The following is a 10,122-nucleotide window of genomic DNA, read 5'->3' on the forward strand; positions in this document are numbered from 1 at the left end:
TATAAATCTTCTGGTTTAAAGTTTGAAAATATTGTCCCTTTTCCTATCACTACAGGCTTTGGTAAGAAGTGGATCCTGCCCAGCAGTACACCTTCTGTCCCATCTCATGGCCTGGAGCCCATATCTCTCCATTTGATACTAGTGGAAGATTTCAAACCAAAAAATCCTCCTCACAATCCTGCTCCGTGTTAAATTAATTTACCTATGAAACACAGCGCAACTTCTGTGGTGTAATCTTGATCTCATCTTCACCCTGTTGGTTGTAAATAAAAACTTGTGCAATATTTTGGAGTTTCCTTTGTACATAAAACCACATCTCTTTTTTTTTCTTTTGTTTCATTTTGATCCCTAAAGCATATGTTGTAATACTAAACTGGTCAACAGTCTACAATCATCTGCCATGAGTAAATACAGGAAGCCTCCTATGGGTATTGTACTTGGTATCTGGTAAACTCTGAACCTGAGAATTTCCAATCATTTCTCTTGTGAAATAAGTTCTTATTACAGGCTTTTTTTTGGTCAAAATATTATTTTGATACCTCTGTACTTGAAATACATTAAGTGTTTTCAACCAGATTAGTCATAATAGCTCAGAGTTTTTCATCCCTGTTAGGTCCCAGTTATTTATGTATACAACATGAATAAAGAATAATTACCTTTACTAGTAAAGTCTTCTTCTTTGTTTGTGTGAAGAGAACACTGAAAGCAGTATTTAAAGCCAGTCAACATGTTTTGTTATAATTCTTCTTTTGAGAGAAAATGTCCCTTTTTTATTGTTCTCTTTTGATAATTAAGTATTAGGGTTCTGTTGTGGTGTGCTGTTATTGGGAGCCTTTTTCCAATAGGGTTCAATAAGGCAAAAAAAGGAAATAGTTGTTATTTGTACTCATTCTAGCTTGTAGAAAATGGCAATAGTAAGTAGTAGTAGAGTGGAAAATACTTTTCTTGGAGTTTGGCTTTTTCAGCATAAAGATTGATTTTATAAAGCAATGTCAAAATGAGTAGCTGCTTAAGTTCAGTTTAAAGTACTTCTCCCCCTCTACTTTGTAGCCTCTGTTGCTGGCCAGATTCAGCCTTATGAGTTAAAAAAAAAAAAAAAAAAAAGGGAATGCTGTGCCAGTTATTTCTATGGTGCACTGTTTTAATTTACAAAAAAAATGTTCAGAAAGTCCTATTTCCTTAGAAAGAAAGAGAATCAAAGTACACAGAGCCTAAGATCTGCTTACAGTTTGTTCTTTCAGCTTTCTCTTGGAGGCATAACTGCTGCTTCTCTTGCCCTCCATGGCTTTTTTTTGTTTTGTTTGTTTTGTTTTGTTGGTGTACTGAGTGCTGATGACATACAGATAGGCACTGTCCTTCCTAAATATACTCAACCTTTGCATTCACATTCAAACCACAGGGCTACCCTTTATACCACATATCTTAGTTCCAACCCCACACTTGTCATGTTTGGGTTTCAGCCAGTATTTTTTGCTATGTCAGTTACTGATAAATAAAGGCAAATTTAGCATCATTAGATAATCCTGTTCTGCCCACAACTCTCAGCAGTGCCCTCAGAGCAAAGTCAATGGCTACTCCCAGAGACAGTAAATTGACAGGATGAATTTATATTAAACATGAAATATGTATTTCTATAATCATAATGTTCAAATTGCTGCAGTATACAGTAGCATATATGCTGCATTTTCTTGTTGGTTTTTTACCCTTCTGAATGAAAATATGCTGTCATTTCTGAGAGAAGTGTACTCTTTCTGCCACTGATATTTCCCACAGGACCTCAGGAGAGGGCTGGCTTTGAAACTGCTGCTTCCCACAGCAGCAGAATGGTGCTGAACTACTGCTGTGGGAAGCAAGCACCCCCAGAGCACAGCTTCTGCTGAGTCTTGAGCTAAGTAGGAGGAAAGGACAAGTGGCTCTGCTGCTCATGAGTCAGCCCTTTACTTTCCTCGCTGCTGTGAGTTCTGTGTTCCTCCTGAGGTCCTAATTTAGCTGTCCTGCAGCTGCATGATCTGCCTTTGTGTTTGCAGGGAGTTCCCATGGAGTTCAGACCTTATCCAAAGGTGAGAAAACCTGCAGTTTAAGAGTGGAAGAAAAGCTCTTGTGAGTGGCAAAGCTGGTGCATCTGAAGTGGCAGAAACTCCCCTGTTACAAAAAATGCCATCCATGAGTGTTCAAGGATTTAACAAGACAGTCTCTGCAATGGAGTAGAAATCCTTCAGGGAGGAAAAGGGTACTATTTCAGGGGTTTTTTTGCAACAAATTGTGGAACAGAGTGATTCTTCCAGTGTTACCACATCTGTGGCTCCAGACAGGTAGCTGTCACACCTCCAGGTCAGCTCCTTGGTGAGCAAGTTCTTCAGCTGAACTGACTGGGCTCAGATGGGATGCCAACAGCAGCTGTGGTCACACCTTTTCATTAAGTCATGTGTGTGATTCTGTGTAATGGAGGAGAGCTCTGTCACCAACCCAATTACAATGAAAAGCAAACAGTAGTGGCTGCCTGCAAGACCCTGTGATATCTGTAAAAGTTTTAGCATTGTACTTTTGTACCAGCTTAACATATCATGACTTCAGTCTGCTTGTGCAGAGACCGAATGAACTAGAGCTCTTATCAAGCTTCTGACCAAAAATACAATACTGTACCAAAATCTGCTCTGAGTTATTTCATGTTTCATACAAATTTAACTCAGCTAACTATCATGAAATTTCTTTTCAGTAGTACAGTTGCAACCAAGTGCACATCTTTTGTGTTCATGTGTCTCCCAGCTTTAGAAATCTCTTAATTTCTTTTGTTTTTCTTTAGGTTATTTCACTAAAGCTTCTTTATCTTTTCTGCTGAATATACATTTAATTACTAAATTTAGTGCTTCTCTTCACATGACCTATTTCTTTTGAGTCTTAGTGTTGTTGCTTGGATACGCTTTTCTCTTCTACATGAGATACTTGGTTTAATCTTGCTTTTTTTCCTGTGCTTTGGGCAACACAAATGGATCGTTATTGAATATTTTTCAGGGTATTAAATGTAGTTGTTGGTTTGCCTGGCACCTTGATTTCAGCAGAACTTGTGTATTTGATTGCAGATCTGTGGGTTTAGGTATAATATACCCTCTGTAACATCAAACAGCTTACTATTGCATTTCTTTACAGTCAGTTCCACAATTATGCCAAGTAAAGGCCAATCACTGTGTAACTTATGAGAATACTAATATTTAGAAATAAACACAGAGAGAGAGATTAAATTTAATTTTTGCAGTGCTCTGGCTGCAAGTTATTTCCTGCAACGCCTTACATTAATTCTTCTGTTTTAGTCACAGGATAGGGAAAGTAAGTATACAGAAGGACTAAATCAAGCATTTTAATTGGGACTGAAGTATTCTTACTCCTGTATGGAGTTTTGCTTATGCCACTCTGAAAAAGGTATAGTAGCCTAGGACAAGAGGAAGTTGATGGAAGTGTGGCAGAGACTTTCAGAGTTAAAGAGTAACTACCATGTTATTCTCTCATGTGTGGAGAAGCTAAATAGTTTAGAATTCTTGGCCTGGAAGAGTGATGATGGAAAGCAGTACAAGAAAAAGCTTTAAAGCAATGGATGGTGTGGAAAGGAAAACAAGGAGCAAGCATTCACAAAACTCACAATACAATAATTAGGAGGATCCTGAGAATCATGGTGTAGATGAAAAAAAATCATCAGGAAGTACTTTTTCATGTGACAGAAATAATGGAATGTGGTGCTGCTGAAGACTGAGGTGACAGAACTGTAGATAAGGGAGTAGGCAATGGGAGGTGTGTCTTGATTGGCATTGAAGTTAGTGGCCAGAGACAAATCACATCTCAATCCTTTGGTCACTGATTCCTGGAAGCCTAAGAAAACAACAAGAAGGTTCAGAGCATGTTGCTAGATTTTTGTATGGCTTGTATTCTGATTTATATAATGTATAAATGTATATAATGTCTGGCCTATGCTGCTGCATCTACGCTGCTTCTTGTAACTATGCTGACTGGATTAAACATAGCACACATTTACCTCCCTGTCCTACAGGCATATCTTGGTTTTGTTGTGTAGTTTGGTCATGTAAAGCAATTCCGAGAAGAAAGGGGAAACTTTTAAAGTTTACTCTTGTCAAAACGTTCTGTGTGCTTACTGGTGTGTGACTAAGTAATCATACTGATGTGTGTTTATTTAATACTGTGTATTTTCTTTGTGGGCACACCCAAAGTTTCATTATGGTTTGTAGTGCTGGAGAAATAATAGAAAGATGTATGTATGAAGGTGTTACTGTAGGCCGTGCAAAAGAAAAAATAATACTTATGCTTACTAATCAAAATGAGAAAAATGTATGCAGTCATGTCCTTGTTGGGTAATTTCTTGTGTGAACTGTTGGCTTTTGAGGCTGATGCAGAAATCTCTTGAGAAGACAGATAAAATGCCCACCTAGCTAGAGAAGCAACAACCTAAATAAGCTGCTTAAGCATATCTGTCTAGCACCATTTTCACTGCTGTGTGGTGTATCTCCTGTACTCCCACTGTTGCTTCAGGACAGTGCAGGTCTGTCTTGAGTCCTGTGGTGTCTCTGCCAGCCCTCTGCAGATCAATTTGATACCCAAGGGTGTGTCAAGTGGCTCTAGATCATGCAGATAATCTCTGCGAGTGGCAGCTGAAAGGTCGCCCGGGGAGCCTCGGCTGACACTCCTCCAGGTACCAGCAGTGTGGAGGAACCTATCTGGGGAACCAATTCCTCACCTAGATGTGTCAGAGCACTGATCTGCAGCCCTGGAAATATAAACATTCATTCTTCAGTTACATGGGCTGAACTTAGTGGAGTCAAGACGAATAAATCACATTAAAAAATCATGCATGTGTGAGTTATGTAAGAACAGACTCCACACTGTACAGAGTACAGTACTGGCTATATTACCTGGATTCAATTTTTATTTGATTTTGTTATCTAGTATGGAAGAAGCTTTAGTAAATGTCAGTTAAAGGCTAAGGTATTGTTTCTTCTGGTCTTTCAATGAACTATAATTTTTTTACAATTTTCCTCCTTGTTCAAATAGGTTCAAATGATGTTGAATTTGTCCTATACCAAATATGGACATTAAAAATAATAAATAAATGTTTATGGCTTTTGAAATTAAAAACTCCCAAATTTGTGAAGTACCTTTATTACCCACTGTATCCCTCAGAAAATGAATGATGTCACAGTGAATAAAACAATAATTAAATGTAATCATTCCATGACAAACAAATTAAAAAAAAAATTGCAGATCCATGTAACATAATAAAAAAAGATAGCAATGTATAGAGTAAGCTGCAAAATGTCCATAAAAATAACTTAAATTATATTGTGCAAATAATATTACATCTTACTGTAAGAGTTCTGTATTTTTTAAATCAGCGTTAACATTTAAGCATATTGGGAAGCTTAAGCATATTGTTTTTCATCGTATTTATCATAAAACATTACTTTGGTCATAGAATCAAGTCCCATGAGCATATTGAGGTCTCCTAAAAGATCATTTAACTAAGTGGGACACAAATACTGTCCACTGAAGGCAAAACACATTTCACCTTTGAATTTAAGATCCTCCTTTAAAAAGTCAGAGGGGAATGTATATTTGAGTACTTTGCTAATGATCAAGGAAAAAAATCCAATGTATCTGGTAACTCAGTATTGCTTATTAACAGGTGCCTAATCAAAGGATATGCAAAATCCAAGTATATTCACAAAATGTCTTTCTTCTGGATAGATGATGCTGATATCGCTAGTATTCCAGCATGCTGTGTCAGTGCTGCTAAGTAGACCATGACCTTCAGTGTGGGATACTGTTACTGACACCATCTAATATCGCCAGTACCCATCCTAATTCTGCTACCACCTAATGCTGCCAATTCTACCAATCACCCTGCTTCTAAGAACATTAAATGCCCAGAATGTTTTAGATGCTTCAAACCTAGGTTAGTGTGAGTTTCCAACTTCCCTGAATTGGTAAAGCTCTGCAGCTGCACAAATTCTCATCCATTTCCAAGTACACAACCATATTAAGCTGGAACTGGCCCAGAACAGCCTGTCCTACCAGTTGTTGCACAGATCCATATTTCCAGACACACAGAGATCCTCAATTCTGCAGGACCTGCCTATCTGACGTGTGGAAAACCACCTCTCTGAACATATTGTTAAATACCACTAAGGGCAGCTTTTCAACCCTTGCCACCAGTCCTAACTTTATAAGTGCCTGAGGGATTGCACGTTATTTGTGCACTCACACTGCCACGGTGACTGCTTGTGGACACCTGAAACCACCTCACTTAGTCTGGAGGTGGAATTTCAGTTCAGACAAGCTGGTTCAGCTGGGGGACAGAACCAGCCCTGCTTCTTACTCTTACTTCTGTTAGCAAGATGTCAGCTTCAGAGTGACAACATAAATGGGTGCTGACAGACACTCAGGATTTCCCCACATTTCCAGAGTGTCTGGAAGAGCAGTCAGGTTCTCTCAGAGTTAAGTGAGAAAGAATCATGCTGCTGCAGGTGTGGATTTCATGAAGCAATGGATGAATCCTCCCACACCTCCACACTGGCCTTCACCAGGTTGTTCCCTGTGGCAGTGCAGGGAACTGGTGCTGTGAGTGTAGCACTGCAGCTTCTCTCAGAGCCACCAGTGCCAGGCACCTGGGGAGAAGCTGTGGCTGTCTCCAAGAAAGGTCCGTCTCTGCCTGCACTGCTGCTCCACACACTGTGTGTTTCTGCCTCATGAGCCTCCAGGACAGTGGGTTCTTGCCACACAGCTCAGGTTGGCCAGGGTGTGCACCTGCAATGCCTGGCCCTGCACAGAAGACAGAAGCCTTCATCTGCTGACTTTGTGTAGAGCCCCCATGCACCCCAGTAATGCAGTAACATATAAAGCTTTATATGAGTTCCCATGAGTTCCAGGGCCTTACATGCAATACTAGTGAGACTTGCTGTGACTGCCATACAGCTTTAAATACACCCACTCACACCTAGGCTGGAGTGGCTGAGATTGTCTGTACCCAGACACACCTGACACCCTCATTAAATCTGAAGTGAACACAGACTCCTGGTTATATAATGTCATGCCAAAGTAAAACATAATTTTTCCTGAAAAAGGAAGAAATCCCAAATGGAACTTGCATTCCATTCTCTGTTTTTAGTACATGACTTCAGATACCCCAGGCAAAAGATTTTTAAGGGCAACATTAATTGGTAATCTTTTTTTGACTTGTACTTGACATTTGCCATTATGAATGGAGAATTATTTAATTTAATGTTTTGCTTAGATTATTTCACTGTAGTACCCTGCACAAGGGAGCACTCCCTTCTGCAACTTAAAACAGGGCAAATACTACACTCTTCTGCCATTCCCTCTTGGCAAACACTTAACATCTGCTTCAGAAGGAACTGAGAACAGAAATAGAATTTCTGTTTTCTACTACATTGCATTTCTAATTTCTGATTGGAGATGATTTTTGCTAAAATAAATTCTTCCTAAAATTAGGTTTGCTATATCTGAGTGTGCTTCAAATCAGATTATAGAATTATAGACTACAGAAATAAAAGAGAAATTCAAAGACCTTGATAAAATCAAGGTTTTACTGCACAGACTCACAGTACTAGATTTTAAGTTAAAGACTTGATACTAAGAAAGATAACATACTAGTCTCTATTAAGTTGGAAATTTTATAAAATATATTTTACATTAGAAATATTTTGTGTCTGGTGTTTTTGAATGTATGACTGTAGCAGACAAGTCAGGTTAAATATTTTTTCAGATTCACTTTGAGTGCCTTGTGTTCCCTCGAAGTGCCAGAAGAGATCATAAATCTTTATTACCCTGTGCTCTGAACATTTGATGACAGCACTGGGACCCACGTGAATGCAGATGTTGAAAAACTGTACCTGACTTTGCATTCAAGGAACTAGCTGGATACCAAAAGTACATGCTGAACTAGATCAGCACATGCAGTCAGTTAACAATAGCATATGCTCACCTCCTAGTTCTGTCAGTGCTTTTCTTGTCAGTATGCTGTAGACGAGCTCATGGCAAAAGGCTTTCTCTTTTGACTCATCCCATTTTTCTTTAATAGCTAGTCTTACTTCAGTGATTGCTAAAATGTTTCACTGAACATTTCAAATGGTGCTATATTCATTAGTTCAATATTCTTCTCTTGGTGTTGTTGGTTTCTAAGGGGGCAAGGGCCATAATTTTGTGAAGTCCAGTGATCACATTTATATCACATTTATTTTTTATTTTGACCAAAAAATTAAGATTGATTTATTCAAGGCCTGCAATTTTAATTTCTGTTTTAAAGTCTTTGATGACTAAAAACCTGTATGCATGTAATTGGGGTCACCTGAAAATGAAGGTGAAGATATGAATCTGAGTCTGTAGATGTAGTACATAAAACTAGACTGACATCAGTAATAATGACAAGTTTGGGCCCTTAGAAATAGCAATTAATAGCAGTAGGATATCTGTGGTTTTGTAGTTTTACAGTTTAATTATTTTCCAAGCAATAGTGAGAATAAACAGGTGTACAATTCATACTAGGGGATATCAGTTAAACAAAGAAATTATATCCAGGCTGGGAAATGTATCTTACAGTGCAACATGTACATTGCAAGAAAGGAAAACAGATCTCAGTGTCTTTAGATTCAAAACGGTTGGACAGCTGTCAAATCTACAATTGCTTTGCCAGCAGTCTGTCAGTGCTACAGCCTTGCCTAACTATATAAGTGAATGTATTTCCCTAGAGAAATCAGTTTATGACACTATGAAGAACCAGCTAGAAAACCTACAAAACTCATCTTTTCATAATCAAGAGCTCCATAAAAGACCAGTTCCCAAGTTATGCTTCAAGTTACTTAAAAATTAGAGTAAAAGGGATTATACAGAGGTGTGGCATTTACAAACAATACAGATAACCTCATGAAGTTGTCTGTAAGAACACATTAAATAGTTCACAAAGCATGATAAAAACCACCACGTACATATCTCATGTCATTTGGAATGGCTGATGGTGTTCCTTCTCTCTGATTTTGGTTTGCCTTAAAGCCTCATGCTGTGGTTGTCCAACAGCTGAATTCAGGCACAGGAGGTGAAAGACAACTGGAATCATTAACTTCTTCAGCCCTCCTACAGCAATTCCCATTCATAATCCAGAGCCCTCAGCATAGGACTGGAAGGGGATTTATCATGTTGTTATCTTCAGTGAGTGTTACTTTGAAGGTAGTGGCTGGAAGGACTTTTGCTGAATAACAAATCCCTGAACTTGACGTGCCCAAACCTTGTTCAAGCTCTTTCAGCTTTTTAGAATAATCTTTATTCAGTTCCTAAATCCAGGCAGAAATATTATTAAAACAGGTATTTGAAAAACACAAAAGGCTGCAAGGCTGCATCACACAGTATAGTCAGGGACTGCCTCTTTGAGGCACAGCCCCAGGCATGGCATCAATGCTGCCAAGGAATCCAGACTGCACATTTTGTTAGAATGTGTTAAACTACGCTAGCCAGTAAATCATAGTAATTAACCAATTTACTGTTTCTAGCCATGCACTAACAGATAACCCAAGTATTTCCTGCCCAGGTAGAATGATAGACACCATTGTCTACAATACAGAATATGCAAAGAAAGAAAATTATCGTCAAATTGAAACATATCGTCAAATTGAAACATACAAAATGCACAGCTTTTTTTTTTCCTGTTTTTGCAGGACATGCTAAATGCAGCCTTTACAATTGATGAAGTCTCCAGGTAAGAGAAAAAAAAAAAGGTGTTGTATGCCAATCAGGTGTTGTATCTCTATTCAGTAATGGAGGCAGTCCAACTGAATGTATTGAAAATTCCAGTGATGACTTACTTCTGAGTAGGCCAGTGATCACAGGATATAGGATGCTATTCCACAGCAGGTGGATGGTGAAGTCTAGTAAACTACATTGTTTTAGGAATTAAGGGATAGCTAGTAGAAACAGAAGGCCATAGAGATTAATCAGAAGCACTGTAAGCTTATTTACCTCATGGCTCCATTTGTCTAAATGCAGCAAAATTCAGCCTTTTTGCTCCTAACACTATCACAATTATGTTAACTGGACCCCAGTGGTTAATTG

Source organism: Melospiza georgiana, chromosome 1, assembly GCF_028018845.1.
Source record: "Melospiza georgiana isolate bMelGeo1 chromosome 1, bMelGeo1.pri, whole genome shotgun sequence".
NCBI lineage: Eukaryota > Metazoa > Chordata > Aves > Passeriformes > Passerellidae > Melospiza > Melospiza georgiana.